The 18,833-nt window shown below is 39.4% G+C and overlaps 1 protein-coding gene across 1 annotated transcript in view; it reads left to right on the top strand.

Annotated features, from left to right (window-relative positions):
* LOC140732124 (band 4.1-like protein 4B) overlaps positions 1-18,833 on the top strand; it is a 354,588-nt gene that overhangs the window by 89,933 nt on the left and 245,822 nt on the right. The gene's annotated exons all lie outside the window — the stretch shown is intronic.

The following is an 18,833-nucleotide window of genomic DNA, read 5'->3' as shown; positions in this document are numbered from 1 at the left end:
ATGAAAATGCTGACCCGCACACTTTGACAGAAGCCGGGAGTTATCAAAACAACGAATATGAGTTTCTTGAAGGAAAGCAATGTCAGCTTTGAGTTGTTTAATATGTGGGAATACCTTCCTCCTTTTAACAGGGTGATTCAATCCCTTTACATTCCAGCTCACGAATTTAAGTGCACTAGCCATTATCAATTACTAATGCATAAAAGGCAGCAGGCATATAAAAAGTCAAGCAATACAATAGCAGTCTGGGGGCAGAAATGTAAACATAGATTCGTAAAGTCAAAACATAAACATGTCCTGAACAATAAAGAAAAACAATAAATACAGTGAGTGATGTTGGAACTGGAAAATCCACCCCACCCACACAACCCAAAACTAGACAGCTCCCAAAAAAAGCAGCTAGCTCTACCAAAAAAATTAACCCAAATATAACTTCCAGATCTATGTCATTAACAGCAGTTCCGTATAAATACTGTAGCAAATAGTAACTAGTTTATGCACTAGAAAACATAACTACAAATTGGAACATCTTCTGCAGAAATATAAAACTTAATACAGAGAAAATCGGAAGAAAACCAAAGCTAACCTGTCCGCGAAAAATTATGGAAGAATAAAGTAAGAGAAAGGGGGGGAAAAAGGAAGGAAGGGGAAAATTATAAATTCAAGAAGAGTACTTATCGACCATTTACAGAGAGGAGAGAAAAAAAATCAAAGATTTTTTAAAAAGTGAAAAAAAAAAATCAAAAAAAAAATCAGCAATTAAACTGTGAACCAACAAACAGGGAGGCCTTCAATAAAGACTTCAAACCTCCAAAACAAGTTAGAGTCAGTTGTAGAACTCTATAGATAAAGTTATACAAGAATAAAATAGATTACACAAGTACTATTTAAACGTCCATAGGGAAACATTAAGCACAGAATGTCTATTTAAAAAAGACACACCAAATCCAGGGAGAGATTGTCAACAGCCCTTAGAGTTTCAATGAATAATGTCTGAGTGATTCAAGTAAAGTCTGAGTCCAGAAAAAGTAATTTTACTACGAGAAGTACTTATCCACCATTTTAGGAGGTCCGATCGGGTTCCGAAGATGATTGGATAGCCGGAAGACTTGCAACAAATGCCTCAGCCTCCTTCACTGACTTAAGCCACTTATATTTTTCAGTATTAAGCGTGATTCGTAAATCGGCAGGAGTGCGAAGAGAGGGTTTAAAACCACGATCATAAAGCACTTTCATTACGCCTTTAAACTCAGTGCGCATCTTTAAGGTCTGGGGTGCAAAATCTTCCACAAAGCGAATGATTGTATTTTGGAAAGTAAAAGTACCTCTGCGACGTGCCTCCATAATCAGACGGTGTTTTACCTGGTATTGATGAAAACACAAAATTACCGGTCGCGGGTGGGAGCCCAGAATTCCGGGGGGAATGTAGACCCTGTGTGCCCTTTCGAGCTCAGGCGGGTTCGGAAGCAAATCTTTCCCGAATATCTCACAGAGAAACTCGGCGAAAAACTTCACGTTTGATCCCTGTTCGGTGGCCTCTGGCAACCCAAGAATTCGGAGGTTACAACGTCTGCTGCGATTTTCGAGATCAACCATTTTGGAAAGGAGTTTGTTACATTTTTCCTCTAGGCTGGAACAGAGAGTCTCCAAGTATCGAACACGACTTTCTAAATCTTCAGAAGTCGAATCGATGTGAGATAAGTGCATGTTTGTCCACTGTATCGTTGATCCGATCCAGTTTGGCTTCCAGCTGTTTGAAAGCGGTTCTAAATTCCTTTAAAATATCGTCTCGGAGTTGTTCCAGCACAGCGAGGGTCTCAGCCGACAGAGCCGGAACTTCCTTTCTCCCGGATTTAGAACTCTTGCTAGACATTGTAAGGTAGATGTGGTCACAGGCAAGTAAAAGAAACCAAAAAAGTTCCTAACTAAGGTTTAAAAAAATGGAGACATTTAGTGCAAAGATAGCGACAAGATCAGAACAAAAGTTCGGAGCAGCTAAGCAATCGCCATCTTATCGGAAGTCCTCAAAATTGAGAAGAGTCTTGATTAAAGCAGACAAGATTCAAAGGAATCTTTGCAGGGTAGATACGGAAGGGGTGTTTCCTGTTGTGAGAGAAACGGGAGCTTGGGGGGGGGGGGGGGTCACCGGTCAACAAAGCCACTATTGATATGTGACCCTCAAAAAAAACATGAACTTTAAGATTTGAGGCAGTTTTTTTCTGAGTTTTATGAGTCAACAGCACTTCCTTGAATAAATCTGGAAGCAGAATCTTTGAATATTTTAAGCAGGAGGAAGTACAGTAGATACTAAGTAAACAAGGAGATGAAAGGCTGCTATCTCTCGTGTTGATTTTTGTTCTGTAATTTCTCTTCAGTCTTGTTTTTCCATTTCTTTAAAATTTTACATACCACTATAAATACCAGTGATAACTGCAATTCTGACCTCTTGTGTATCTCCAATTTTGTTTGCTGTCGTCCATTGAGTTGCCTTCCTGAATCTCTCAATCATTCACCCCTTATGTTATGCCACTTTTAGACTTATCCCTGTGACATTTAATTTCTTCTGTTACATTTCCTTCCCCGGTTTAGTGTCAGATTATTTTTACCCTCTTCCAAAGCTTACCACATGTCAGTAAGGTGATAAATATATTTAAACTGGTGTTAGCTAACTAGCATGTACATCCACTGTTCGTTAATTTATAGGTGTTATATGTGTCATAGATACACAGACATGTAAGTGTCATGACATAGCTATTATAGCTAGGTTTTCCTGGTGGTCCTATTTGAACCTAGAGATATTAGCACTGTTACTGCAACAATCATTCCATTATCCAGATGAGGAAAGGTAATTTCCCAGGTATCAGCAGTGGTTTGCATCTTGGTGATCTGGTCCTCTACTTCAAATGGCTGCCTATGGTTCCCATAAGCTGTATGGTGGTCTGAGTCATCTTGGCAGTATAGTAGCAGGGTCTTTTAACAGCACAGCATGAAGACACTCAAAATTCTTAAGGGACACGATAGGTAGATGCACAAAATGCTAGAGATACTCAGTAGGTCAAGCAGCATCCTTTCCATAGATAAAGAGCTGATATTTTCTCTTAATGGGGTGTCCAGAAACAGGGACTGCAGTCTCAAACAAAAAAGATATGGCCATTCAAAACAGAAGAGCAAAAATGTATTCATGATGAGGGCAATGGATCTTTAGAACTGCTTCTCAAGATTGTTGGGAGCTCAGTTGCTACATATGTTTGAAATGGAAATTGATGGAAGTTGAAATATTAAGTGTCATGGGCTAGAAATGTGGTAATGAGGTTAAAGATTATCCCTGGTCTATGTGAATGTTGGATAAGGAATGAGGGCTGCTGAAAAGTCTACTACAGTTTCCTGTGTTTTTGTGCTGAACCCAAACATCTATAAAAGCTGTGACTGATTTTCATTGGTTTTAAATATTTCTATTATACAGATGCTTTTAAAAGCTACTTTAATGAATATTAAATGTAAGAAAAATATCCTTTATCTTCTAAATGCCTCAGCAATCCTCACTGACAAAGAGGTTTCCACTTTTTGATAGGTCTAACTTTGCACAGGATCTGAGAAGCATATTTTTCTCCTCAGTGTAATGTTGGGAATGTTAGGAAGGCTGAACTTTATGCTGTCTAGTGGCAGAGTAGGCAGATAGATTTAAAATTCTGAATTCTTTAAGTCTGAGAGTTTAGCATTGGACAACAAATGTACAGTAATGCTAATCTTCCATCTACAGGGCTAAATATCAGTGATTCCATTTGGACTACTGGATAAGCACCTTACCCATGCTAGTCAGCATAGTAAATAGACTAGGACAGAGGAAGGAAGATTTTGAATGATAGCTTAGATTACCTGCTCACAAAGTGGCACTTGTGCTGTTATTGGTTAAGAATGCTGGACCGACATTCTTGATGGGTCAAGAAGTATCACTCACCTGGCTGTTCACATCAGAGAGTTGGTGTATAAGATTTAAGTAGGGGACCAGCTTATTGGCATTTACACTCCATGGGAGGCTGGTGGATTACTGTAGAACACTGGGAAGTGACTTTTGGGTTTCCTGTACTGGGTATTGTACCTGTGTTTTATATGTAGTTTAGCAGCAAGTTTACAAGGGTCATGCGAGTCTGAGGGCCAGATCGTCACGGTATTGCGACTTTTGAGAGGTGTATGTATCTTATTTGCCATTCACTAGCCGCTTCTGTTATGCTGGTCAGTGATTGATTTGTTTAAAATCGTGAAGCTCTTTTCCCATTAGTTGGCTTGCGTGCCTTGCGTTTCCATTTTCAGGTGTCTTGAGGTGTGAAAAATAGCACGTGTAAGAGGCTTGCCTTCTCTCTCCTTTGAGGCATGCTGCACAGAGCCCTTGGGGAAAATATGCTCAGCATGCACTTTTGACTAAGTGTCTGTTGAATATTTAGTTCTGCAGTTTGTGTGACTTGGGGGAGCTTAAGTGTTTGGTTGATTTTTTTTTACCATTTGTAAATAAACGATTTATGTACTTATTCGTAATCAGTGTTTTCTGCCCCACTCACCAAACCCATGAACCTGCTTCAACCTTACATTCATACACAATTTTAATGTGTCAAAATTGTTGCAAAGGCTTTTGAGATATGTAGAATAGGTTAGATTTTTTTCTCTGGCAAAGGCTAAAACCATTTGTTATCTTCAAGCATTAGTGAAAGAATTTTGTGATGCTGATCACAAACAAGAAAGGAACTCCCAGGGGCGCAGTGTTTATTACTGACGTGGGAATATGTTCTCATTTTTTGACAGGGCATGCAGAGACCTAACAGATTTTGAAGCCACACTCAGGTTGGAGGAACAACACCTTGTATACTGGCTGGGTAGCCTCCAACCTGATGGCATGAACATTGACTTCTCTAACTTCCGTTAATGCCCCTCTTCCCCTTCTTACCCCATCCCTGACATATTTAGTTGTTTGTTTTTTTTTCTCTCTCTGCCCATCACTCTGCCTATTCTCCATCTCCCTCTGGTGCTCCGCTCCCCTTTTCTTTCTCCGTAGGCCTCCAGTCCCATGATCCTTTCCCTTCTCCAGCTCTGTATCCCTTTTGCCAATCACCTTTCCAGCTCTTAGCTTCATCCCACCCCCTCTGGTCTTCTATCATTTTGCATTTCCCCCTCCCCCTCCTACTTTCAAATCTCTTAGTATCTTTCCTTTCAGTTAGGCCTGACGAAGGGTCTCGGCCCGAAACGTCGACAGCACCTCTCCCTATAGATGCTGCCTGGCCTGCTGTGTTCCACCAGCATTTTGTGTGTGTGGTACAGATTTTATATGATGGATTTTGAAGTTTAGCCATTCCAGTTTTCTGAATTGAATTGACTTCATTACTTACATCCTTCATATACATGAGGAGTAAAAATCTTTGTTACGTCTCCATCTAAATGTGCATTGTGTAATTTATAGTAATTTATAATAAATAGTATGTACAACAGGATAGTCAATATAACATAGAAATACCGTTGTGTCAGCATGAATTAATCAATCTGGTGACGTGGTGGAAAAAGCTGTCCTGGAGCCTGTTGATCCTGGCTCTTATGCTGCAGTACAGTTTCCCAGATGGTAGCAGCTGGACATCCGGCTGATACCAAGTCATAGTTGGGTTGACTCAGGTCGTCAGTTATCCTTTGGGCCCTTTTTTTGCACCTGTCTCTATAAATGTCCTGAATAGTGGGAAGTTCACATCTACAGATTCGCTGGTCAGTCCACACCACCTTCTGCAGAGTCCTGCAATTGAGGGAAATACAATTCCTACATCAGGCAGTGATGCAGCCAGTCAGGATGCTCTCAATTGTGCCCCTGTAGAAAGTTCTTAGGATTTGGGGCCCACACCAAATTTCTTCTGTTGTCTGAGGTGAAAGAGATGTTGTTGTGCCTTTTTCGCCACACAGCCGGTATGCACAGACCATGCAAGATCCTCGGTGATGTTTATGCTAAGGAATTTAAGCTGTTCACCCACTCAACCCCAGATCCATTGATGTCAATAGGGGCTAGCCTGTCTCCATTCCTCATGTAGTCCACAACCAGCTCCTTTGTTTTTTGCGACATTGAGAGAAGGGTTGTTTTCCTGACACTACTGTGTCACTGTTGGAGATCAGTTAGGACATGACACTGAGTTTGGAATTAGCAAAATATGTTGATTAATGTTAAAGAAATTACTTGGGTATATATTGGTGTCTTCCTAAAGCTAGTCAGTGGCAGTTTGCAATTTGTATATGGATTGGAGAAGTTTATAAGGTTATGGACTAAATGCTGCAATGGGCACCTTGATCGCATGAACTGTTTCTGAGGTGTACAACTCCATGACAATGGGAAAATAATTTTGACTATTTACTCTATTGATGCTCCTCATAATCTTGCTTACTTTTATATGGATAGCTACAACCTTTGAAAATGGTGAAAAGTATTAAATGAAAGTGAAACTTAGCAGGTCATGAGGTGTGACCCATTTGATTACATTTAAGGAGCAAGGGCCATGTTCTGATTCCCTTGCTTATTACTGCTTATAAGAATCAGTGCTTTCAGGACAAAAGGCAAAACAAAACATTGATAATGTGTAGCTTCCCATCTACCATTTAGTTTAATTGTATTGCCACTACATCTCCAATGACCTGGATTTACGATATTGTGATGTGAGTTCAATTTCATCATGGCATTTGTGGAACTTAGGCTTGATTAAATCAGTTATTTTTGGACAGTATTAGGCAATCATAGAACAAATCAATTTTTGTTTTAAAGTATGTGATTCACTGGTGTTCTTAGGAAAAAAAACATATCACAATTTCTGGGCCATATTTGCCTCCAGACTCACTGCAGTGGCCTTCTGTCATGGACTCAATAGTACATTCTATTTTATCTGTCTATCATCTGATATATCCATTTTTCCATTTGTTCATTATTTATTGGCACAAGATGATTGAAATACCGATTCCTTGTATGTAGCTCTCATGGGCAATGGGTACAATTCTAGACAAACCACCTTCGATAGATAAATAAATGCATATGTGGAGAGTAGGGTGTGATTGTTTGTAGAAAACGGATGTCAAGGGCTCCAGGATATCTTGCGCTTGATTGCTTTTGGATCAGAATATTTCCCATGATTAAATAGGACAAAACATAATAAGAGAATTAAATTGAAAATGAGATAAAAATGTAAAATAGATGAATAGGTCTTATTTTGTACCTTCTCTTGACAAGCAAGTCACAACAGCTTATCAACTGCAGTGAAAACAACAGTTCATTGTGACACTGGATGCACTCTGTTTTATCCGACAGTGTGATGGGACATAGTTAAAATGTATTTAATTGTACAAAGCAAGCAAAGAACATAGCCGAACGAACCAAGGAAAAAGAAATTTGAAATATTGTTTATCCAGATAAACACTGCAGCATTGTTACAGTATCACATATTTCATTTGAAGAGCACTATTTTGATAATTGCCGTCAGTTATTAAATCGATCAGCCTTTAAAGAATTTTTGAAATTCAAAGTATAATGTCAGAGTCCTCAACATTTGACTAGGTTTGTGATAAAGATTTTGACGTCAATTTCTGGCAAGACTTTTAAAAAGCTTTTGTTCATCACGTGGTTAATAGAAGATGCATAAAGAGAATGTAAAATCTTCTTGATATAGTAAACACAAGAAATTCTGCAGATGCTGGAGATTCAAAGCAACATACACAAAATGTTGGAGGAACTCAGCAGGTCAGGCAGAATCCATGGAAATGAATAAGCAGAAGACATTTGTTGGCCTGGAACGTCAACTGTTTGTCTATTTCCCTGGATGCTGCTTGGCCTGCTGAGTTCCTCAGCATTTTGCGTGTGTGGTTCTGGATGTAGTGCTTCATTCCAAATAGACTAGGAGCAACACACACAAAATGCTGGTTGAACACAGCAGGCCAGGCAGCATCTATAAGGAGAAGCACTGTCGATGTTTCGGGCCGAGGCCCTTCGTAGTTTGTCAGTGTCCCCCTTGAATCTGTTGCATCATTTAATGCGATGATGGATGCTCTTATTGTAACCTCTGTAATCCTGAATACCCTTGATAGCCTATCAGTCCTTGGGTTGTCGAGCATCTAGGTAGGGCTATACTCATACTGTACTTGATGGAAATGGACCTTTCAGCCTACTGAGTCTTAGAAGTTTGCAAAGATTTGGCACGTCATCTCAAACTTTGTCAAACTTCAATAGACAAAGTGAATAGTATACTGACTGATTGCATCATGGCAATACCAATGACCTTGAATGGAAAAGGAAAAACAAAAGATATGGATACAGCCCAGTCCGTCGTGGTAAAGCGCTCCCCACCATTGAACATATCTACAAAGAGTTCTGTTACAGGGAAGGAGCATCCATCATCAGGGACTCCCCCTATCCAGGTGTCTGTTCTCACTGCTGTCATCAGGAAGGAGGTACAGGAGCCTCAGGCCCCGCACCATCAAGTTCAGGAGCATTATTTTTCCTTAAACCACCAATGGTTTCTTCAACCATTAACCATCAAATTAGGATTTGAACCATCCTAATTCAAAGAGGATGACTTCACTCAACTTCACTCAACTTCACTCACCCCAACACTGATCTGATTCCAAAATTTATGGACTCAACTTTTGTGTTGCACAGTTTGCTGTTATTTGCACATTGGTTATTTGTCTGTTGATGTTTGCCTATTTTCTTTGATTCTATTGTGTGTTTTTATTTACTGTGAATGTCCGCAAGAAAATGAATCTTAGGATAGTATATGGTGACACATACGTACTTTAGTAATAAATTTACTTTGAACTTTGAAACCATACAGACCACCAACATCCATTTATAGCAATTCCATTGACTACTACCTCCCTGCACAAGCCATCCATCTACACGAAGATAAATTGATGGTAGCAAATTATTTGGAAAGAAACTGGTGCATAAGGAGGAAATCCATGCATTTAAAGACAGAATGTGGTAGCGTGGTGATTAGCACAACACTTTACTGTACTGGTGAACTGGGTTCAATTTCTGCCACTACCTGAAAGTTTCTACATTCTCCCTGTGATCACCTGGGTTTCCTCCCAGTACTCCAGTTTCCTCCCACAGTCCAAAGACATACTGGTTGGTAGGAACAATGTAAGAACATAAGAAATTGGAGCAGGAGTAGGCCATCTGGCCAATCGAGCCTGCATCGCCATTCAATAAGCTCAAGGCTGATCTGGCCATGGATTCATCTTCACCTACCTGCTCTCCAACATAACCTTTAATTCCCCTACTGTGCAAAAATCTACCCTCCACTGCTTCATTGGGCAGAGAATTTCATAGATTCACCACTCTTTGGGACAAGCATTTCCTCCTCATCTCCATCCTAAATCTACTCCCCCGAATCTTGAGGTTATGTCCCCTAGTTCTGGTCTCACCTACCAATGGAAACAACTTTTCTGCCTGTATCTTATCTATCTCCTTTCATAATTGTTTCTATAAGATCTCCTCTCATTCTTCTGAATTCCAGCGAGTACAGTCCCAGGCGACTCAATCTCTCCTCATAGCCTAACCCCCTCATCACTGGAATCAACCTGGTGAACCTCGCCTGTACCACCTCCTAAGCCAATATATCCTTCTTCAAGTAAGGAGACCAGAACTGTATGCAGTTCTCCAGGTGCGGCCTCACCAGTACCCAGTACGGTTGCAGCATAACCTCCCTGCTCTTAAATTCAATCCCTCTAGCAATGAAGGCCAACATTCCATTTGCCTTCTTGATAGCCTGCTGCACCTGCAAACCAACCTTCTATGATTTATGCACAAGCACTCCTGTCCCTCTGCACAGCAGCTTGCTGCAATGTTTTATCGTTTAAATAATAATCTGCTCTTGCATTTTTCCTTCCAAAGTGGATGATCTCGCATTTATCAACATTGTACTCCATCTGCCAGATGCTTGCCCACTCACTTAACCTATCTATATCTCTCTGCAGACTCTCCGTATTTTCTGTGCAATTTGCTTTTCCACTCAGTACATTGCAATGCATAATAAAAATTGTAAATTACAGTAAGAAGTATGTATCGTTGAGTGTGTGCCTTCAGGCTCCTGTACCTCCTTGCTGATGTTAGCAATGAGAAGAGGGCACATCCTGAGTAATAGGGATCCTTAAAGATGGATGCCGCCATTTTGAGACATTTCTACTTGAAGATGTCCTTGACGCTGGGGAGGCTGGTGCCCATGATGGAGCTGACTAAGTTTACAACTTTTTGCAACTTGTTTTGATCCTGTGCAGTGCCCCTCCCCCATACCAGATGGTGATGCAGCCAGTTAGAATGCTTTTCATGGTATATCCGTAAGAAGGGAGGTGTTATGACCCCAGCCCCCTCCTTTGTGAGATTCGCAAGAGCCCTAGTCAAGGGGGGGTCAAATGACCCAAGAGGGGGAGAGACGTGCTGAATAGACACAGGAAAATGGGAGAGAGAGCGGGAGACGTGCTGAAGACCACGTTCCCCCGGGAAGCAGAATAAAGCGACTCTTTGACTATTGTCTCATGAAGACCACGTGTAAAGCCCTCGGGCAAAGTGGGCTGGTTGAGAGAGAGATTGGCACCGGCGAGACCGTGAGGAAGTATAAAGGAGGGTCTGGGGGGGGGAGGACCCCTTCAGACGCACCAGAAGACACGCTAGAGATCCTGTGACAGCGTTTTGATAGCATCAGCCGGTGGTGGGGTTCGTGTGCGTCTTTTCCTTGCCTGGGATTGGCGACCCCACAACGGAAGAACGGCTTAGCTACAGGGGAGGCCACCAATGAGCGTTCATTCCCCCAACGAGGCTCCGACAAACCAAACTCCTACAGGTTGGAAAACCTGTCGGGTAACTGTTTCATTCAATTCTCTCTCTCTCTTTCTAACAAAAGTGCACCAACGCGACACCACAACGACGGCAGCTGGTGGAACTGCAGTGACCGCAAAAGACTTTTAGATATCCAGTAAACAATATATATCTACATTACCCCTAGACAACGATAGAGTTTATTTCTGATTGATTATTACTGTACCTGTGCTTTAGATTGAGTTGTGACGACGTATATGATCTGAATGTTTTGTATTAACCATACGTTTGTGCCCCTTTATAAATAAAAACGTTTGAAAATAGTAGCATCAGGCTTCAGCGGACCTATCTATCTTTGCTGATTAGTCACCCGGTTACTGGGGAACGTAACAATCCGTAGACGTTTTTAAATGACTTTTGTGACATACCAAATCTCTTCAAACTCCTAATGAAATATAGTCACAGCTGTGCATCAGAATGTTGGGCCCAGGGTAGATCCTCAAAGATGTTGACACCCAGAAACTTGAAACTGCTCACCCTTTCCACTGCCAATCAATCACTTGATGAGGACTGGTGTGTGTTCCCTTGTCTTACCCATTCTGAAGTCTACAATCAATTCCTTGGTGTTCATGACAGTGAGAGCAAGGTTGTTGCTGTGACACTCGCTGATCTATCACACACCTGTGAGCTTTCTCATCACCATCTGAAATTCTGCCAACAGTAGTTGTGTCATTAGCAAATTTATAGATGGCATTTGGGCTGTGCCAAAATGGTTGTAGAGGGAGTAGAGCAGAGAATAAGCACAACGTTGACTATCAATGAGGTGGAGATATTATTTCCAATGCGGACAGACTTGTCTTCTAGTGAGGAAGACAAGGATCAAGTTGCAGAGAGAGGTACAGAGGCCTAGGTTTTGGAGCTTTTTGATCAGACTGTCAGAAGGATTTGTTAGAGACCTTGAAGGAATCCTTAGGCAGTGATCACATTCTGACAGAATTCATCCTGTTGTTTGCGAGAGTGAAGATTAAGTTAACCACAGAGGTTTGAGAAGTTTGCTGGCCAGATGATTGGAAGGCATGGCAGTAAAGCAGCAATGGCTGGAGTTTCTGGGAGGAAGATGCAAGATCGGTTTGTCTTTAAGCATTCTAAAGGAAGGATGAGATACCGGTAATTGTGACTGGCCTGAGAAGTGAATGACAGCATAAAAGTAAAACAGAGGGCATATAATATAGCAATAATTAATGTAAAAAGCTTGAGGTTTGGAAAGCTTTTAAAAAAAGCAGAAAGCTACTACAGTGCCATGAGAAAAGATGAAACATGAAAGTAATGATCAATGGATGTTATTCCAACAAACATGTCAACATACTTTCAGTTCACTTATTTAAGGATATTCCAGAGTAATATTATACGTCAGCCATCCTTATCTGTGAGGGATTGGTTCCGGGACCCCTCATGGATACCAAAATTCACAGATGCTCAAGTCCCTTATTCAACCTGTCTCAATGTGGTGGACTTTAGGACCCAGCATAACCCCAGACCTTATTTAACCTGTCTCAGTGCATTGGACATTAGGACCCGGCGCCAGAGCTCTGAATCCGCAGTGTTTCTGTTCACGAAAATAATCACAATCACGATTGAAAATAAAGTGGAAATAATAAAGCGATCGGAAAGAAGTGAAACGCCATTGGTCACTGGAAAAGCATTAGGCTACGTCGGTCAACGATTGGAACAATTTTAAAGGACAAAGTTGAGAAAGGCTGTGCCCCGATGAAAGCTACAATTATTACTAAGCAATGCAGTGGTTTAATTATTGGGTTTTGGGTTTTTGATCCTCCACATCACAGTGTGGAGAGTGCACTTGAAAGCAGTCTGTCACTAGATCGAACTTGGACTTCTGTTCCTGAGCCCGGTGCTGAAACATATGTTCTTAAACGTTTTATATGCATAGAAAGGTAAAATATATACTATATTCTAAGACAAATGTTTGACTAACTGACGCTAAATAATACTGGATGTACCTGTTCCGACTTACTTAGTAAGAGAACTTCAATTTTTTTTCGTTCCCGATCCACGATAACCCACGCACATCCTCCCGTATACTTTAAATCATCTCTCGATTACTTATAATAGCTAATACAATGTAAATGCTATGTAAAATAGTTGTTATACTGCATTGTTTAGAGAATAATGACAAGAAAAATAAAGTCTGTACTAGCTCGAACAACACGTGCTGGGAAGCACTTCCAGGTTTTCACGATTCGCGGATGTGAAATTCGCGGGTAAGGAGGGCTGACTGTACTTTTCCTATTGAATGCTGTAAGTTTAAAAGAAGGACTGGATATAGGGCCAGGTGAGTTTCAAGAGAGCACAGGAACTGGGGCCTCAGAGTTTTGTAGGGGTGCAGAAACCAGTGCCTGGTGTTTGTGGGGGGATCTTAACCACATCAGAGTTTTTTTATATTTGAAGGAACATAGTTGAGTCATAAGGGAAACTATTATATATGAGAACACAAAACCAGTCAGATGGAGAGAGATTTTTTATGTCTACATTAGTAAATAGGCATTCTATGTTGGCTGACTCATCTTATGACCCTAAACCCCTTATATCACCTTAAATGCATAATTCAAGCATAAAATAAAGCATTCAAATACAATTAGTATGTATTTCTGGCATTGTGTTCCAGGTAATCATGGCCCTCAGCGTGGAAAAGGTCCTTCTCAGATCCACTCTTAAAAGCTGTCATTCCATGCATTAAATCTGTGTCCCCTGGTGTTGGTTACATTGGATGTGGGGAAATGTTTCCTGCAGTGTACCCTTAATAATATATACCTCAATCATATCCCCTTTTAATTTCCTGCATTCGAGGGAAAACATACTTGACCTCTGCTCCGCATGAACATGCGTAAAGCAAATGCATGCTGCAAAGCAAATATTTATCAGTGGGCTCTGATCAGAGTGTATTTGTACTTATTGAGGAAAAGAACATGTTAGTCTGAATTGCTTGTGTTTACAGATCTTAACATTTGATGCATTTCTTGATTAAACCTTCTGAACAATGAGTAAATACTGACTTGAAGCAAAAATGGAAATAAAATATTTTAGAATCAGAATTAGGTTTATTATCATTGGCCTGTGAAATTTGTTAACTTAGCAGCAACAGTCCAATGCAATACATATTGTAGAAGAAAAAAAATAATAATAAGTGAATCAATTACAGTATTCATATATTGAATAGATTAAAAATTGTGGAAAAATTAGAAATAATATGTATTTAAAAAGTGAGGTAGTGTTCATGGGTTCAATGTCCATTTAGGAATCGGATGGCAGAGAGGAAGAAGCTGTTCCTGAATAGCTGAGAGTGTGCCTTTAGGCGTCTGTACTCCTACCTGATAGTAACAGTGAGAAAAGGGCATGTCCTGGGTGCTGGAGGTCCTTAATAATGGATGCTTCCTTTGTGAAACACTGCCCCTTGACGATGTCCTGGGTACTTTGTAGGCTAGTACCCAAGATGAGCCGATTAAATTTGCAACCCTCTGCAGCTTCTTTCCATTAAATTTCCAATTTAAAGGTAATCCCATATCAGTATTTCCCTTTATGTTAAAAGTATTTTGAACTGATTACTGGATCATTATGAAATCATTTATATGCTTAATGTATGCTTAAGGCCATTTTTGCTCACTTGCAGGAAATGGTTAGTAGCTGCAGTTTGCATTTTACATTTCATAATTTGATTAGGAGACAACTTTTGATCAAGTATCAATAAACTGTGTCAACTAACCTAAATAAACCATAGGATTTTGGGTCCTGTGTAACTGTATAAGCAAATACTTGTCCCATCAACCATGAAATTAAAAAGTAAACATTAAAAGCCCAAGTTGAAAAATAATAGAATATATAATTAACTGCTACAATATGTACAAAAAGGTAAATGGGAAAGAAAGAACTGAATATAAGAGAGAGGACATGAAAAACTTTTATAAAATATATATAATTTTTTACGTGGTCAGTGCTAATTAAAAAGTTGAGTTAAACTTATTAGTGTTGTTTTTCAGTGGTAGGGAGATTGTTTAGTGCTAAATAATACTTGTGATACGGTTTAAAATTAGCTTGAGTTTGAACAAACAAGTTGTAATTTATTTCTGGCAACGTTGGTCTGCATCAAACGTCATGTCATTTCGTGTATTTTCAATGCCAAGCCTTTTAGCAAAATGCCGGTAAAGCATGGAGTTCAGAGGAGCCACTCACTGTCACCTTAATGATTTTCACATTTAACTATGTTAAGTGGCTGTTTGAAAAAATAGTAACTGCTAACGGCCTCACCACTCTGAACATTAGTTTAACTGTAGCTTCATGGCCATTAAGTTAGCCAGCTTAGAGCATCACAATTTGAAATAAGACCTCTTAGAATCGTAGACTAACTATGGTATGGAAACATGTCCTGTAGCCCGACTCATCCATGCGGACCATGCTTCCCGCCAAGCTAAATCCATTCGCTCGCATTTGGCTTGTACCTCTCCAAAGCCCTCCTATCCATGCACTTTCTCTAAAATGTCTCTTTTACTGTATTGCTAATCTTCCCAGACAAATAGAGCCACAAGCTTGCAGACACTGTTAGCTGATGCAGGGTCTTCATCTGAATTGTCAGTCCTCTTGCTATTACCATAGTGGCTGCTTCACCAATTGAGTTCCGCCAATGGTTTGTTTTTTTTCGCTCCTTCCTAGGTGAGAATGGGTGAATTTTTGCAGAGTTATTTTAATTACTGAAACTTTAGAGGAAGAGCTGTAGAAACCCAAAAAATTGTATAAACCTCAATTTGTTCTCATTATGCTTATGGTCATATCAGATCTTACTACTGTCTTGCATCTATAATGTGTTACTTTAATCTTAATATAGTCAGGTGGTAATTTTTCTTTTTCTTCCCTTCGCTTCCATCCTTCTTCTGTTCTCTGCATCCTAATATCTATTTTCTCCAGCTTTTTCTTGTTTTGATGTTTCAAAGATGCTACTTGATTTGCTGACTATTTCTTTACTATTTCCAGTTTGTATTCTGCATTTCTAGTATACACGGTTTGCTTTTGTTTTATTAAGACACTATATTGTCTTGACTTGTAATTGGAGTATAATTAGAGGCAGCTTGTATTCTTCAAAATGAAATCTTCGAAGACTTGCCTACTTTGACGTAATTTGTTAATTAATTGGTTTTTAATTATAATGATAAAACAAATGATTTACCGAAGTATCTAATTTAATTCTTTTTGTTAAAATCATTAATGATAAGCTCATGCATTTTAATGGTAAGTATTTCTAATCCATTTATATTTGAGTAACATAGCTTTTGAATACAACGTTATTTAAATAAAAATGAAACTAACCAAGTTAGATTGGGACATCAAACTGGGAGAAATCTTTTGTTACACAATTTCAATACATCTGACATACTGCCCAATTTTGTGTTTTTTAAGTTAATTTGCTTTGTTTATGATGTTTTATTCATAGTTGTTTTGGAACATTAAAAATATTGTAATGCTTCTGTGTTAACTGTATTTAAGGTTGGGGAAAAGTTGTGTCTTTGTTGCAGTGTTCTTAAGGTGTTTTCTTAATTTGTTGCTGTTTCCGCAAATATACAGAATTCTCTGAAGCAGATGTAAGAAATAATCTGAAAGATAATTTAGGTGATGACTGAAGTAAGTTTGGTGCAAGAATGGAAAAGGAAAAATAAAGATCAGAATTTTGACTTGAAATAATAGAATCCTGTCCAGATTAGGTGGAAGAAAAAGTAGGAAATTTTTAAGGTGATAAAATAAGTGTAAAGCAGGTACATTTCAGGAGACAAAAAGGGAATATTAAAGCTAAGCTTTCTTGATATAAGAGGAGGCACAAGATACTGCAGATGTTGTAATCAGAAGTGGGGAAAAAAAACTAACTGCGGGAGAAACTCAACAGGTCTACCAGGAATGGCATATATTCTGATTCAGGGTGTTCACCTGAAACATTGACCATCCCTCTGCCTTCATTGTTGCTGTTTAATATAACAGGCTCTGCCAGCAGTCTGTTTTCTGTTTCTTTAACATAACCTTCTTTTGGAACTATTGAGTTGAATTTTTAGCACTTGCAGAAAACCGTTGAAATCTTGAGGCTAACAACCACTCCAATGCCATCTTCAAGTTTGCTGACGACACTGCTGTTGGCCAAATCAAAGGAGATATCAAATTGGCAGATAGGAGGGTGATTGAAAGGTGCCATAACAGCAGCCTCTGACCGAATGGCAGTAAAGCCAAGGAGCTGATTATTCACTGTAGAAGGAAACTGGAGGTCCATGAGCCAGTCCTCATTAAGGGAGCGGTGATGGAGAGGGATAATAACTTTTTTCGCATTATCATTTGAGAGGATCTATCCTTGGACCAATGTGTAAGCGCAATTATAAAGAAAGCATTTCAGCACCTCTAGAAGTTTGCAAATTTAGCATGTTATCTAAAACTTAGAGAAATTTCTATAAATGCACAGTAGAGAGTATCCTGACTGGCTGCATCACAGCTTGGTATTTTAACACCAATGCCCATAAATGGAAAAACCTGCAAAAAGTAGTGGACACAGCCCAATCCATCACAGAAAATATCCTCCCTATCATTGAACACATCTACAAGGAGGGCTGCCACAGAAAAGCAGCATCCATCATCAAGGTTGTACATCATCCAGGCCATGCTCTCTTCTTGCTGCTGTCATCAGGAAGGAGGTACAGGGGCCTTAGGACCCACACCCCAGATTCAGGAACTGTTATTACCCTTCAACCATCAGGCTCTTGAACCAGCGTGGATAACTTCACTCGCCTTAACACTGAACTAATTCCACAACGTATGGATTCACTTTCAAGGACTCTACTTCTTATGTTCTTGTATTATTTAGTACTTATTTATTATTATATTTGCACAGTTTGTCTTCTTTTGCACATTGGTTGTTTGTTGGTCTTTGCTTGTATGTAATTATTCATTGATTTGTATCGACTCTGAATGCCCACAAGAAAATGAATCTCAGGGTAGTATATGGTGACATACACTGTGCATACTTTTATAATAAATTTCCTTTGAACTTCGAAAGATAGTAGATCGATAGCCAGAGTCCCATTTGTGGCTACACAGTTGGAAAAATTAAAAAGCTGATAGTTGTTGTAAAATAGTAGTTGTAGTAGAATTGTCAGGAAATAAGAGGCATTGTGAAAAATGAGACAATACCAGAAATAGTGGGAAGGGAATATTGGGATTAAGATTTATAGTTCTGTTAAAGATTCTAAAGTAAGTTACAGAAGAAGTACAGTAATTTACGTTTTAGCTAAAATTGCTCAAAATTAATTAGAGAGAAAAATTGCTCCAGAGAATTCGAGGTTATAAGAAGTGTTTCCTATATAGGTATCTACCTGTATCATAGGGAAAAAGTAAAAACTAAATTCAGGACAGTAATTTTTGAGATATTGGTCAAATAACAAACTAATATTCCCAATTTTTAGACTGTCATTGAATCAGAGTATTGCAGAGTGGGTAAAATGTGCAAATTTCATGCTCCATTAAAGAACCTCCAGTAGTATTAGTGCCTGCTTGTGACAGGCAGTAAATATCTGAGCATTTGAGGGCAGTTTGGTTCATTGCAGTGTGAAAGTCAGTGGTTTTGGATGGTAAAGGCACTTCACAATATGCCAGGAGAGGTTGGCATGGGTTGCGTGAGTGGGATCTTGATAAAAATGTAGGTGCTTTAGAAAAGTAGTTTTCTTGTTTCAATTGTACTTCCAAATTACTTCTTAATATTTTAAACTTTCTTGTGAAGTGATTATTATCTTTTTAATCATCCTGTTTCAATTATTTAGCTCTATTTAAACTGTCTTTAAATGTTTTGGATTGTCAAAAATATTTAAAGTTAGTTCAAAGTTGTTTTGACAGCAGTGAGCTTTCGGAAGGCATATGACATTCCAAGAATAGGCTCTCTGGTTTTGTTGTCTGTAGGGCTGTTTCAGCACCTATG

The sequence above is a fragment of the Hemitrygon akajei genome, chromosome 8, assembly GCF_048418815.1.
Source record: "Hemitrygon akajei chromosome 8, sHemAka1.3, whole genome shotgun sequence".
Classification (NCBI taxonomy): Eukaryota; Metazoa; Chordata; class Chondrichthyes; order Myliobatiformes; family Dasyatidae; genus Hemitrygon; species Hemitrygon akajei.
The sequence above is the reverse complement of the archived record's forward strand: the minus strand, read 5'-3'. Positions and strand labels throughout refer to the sequence as shown.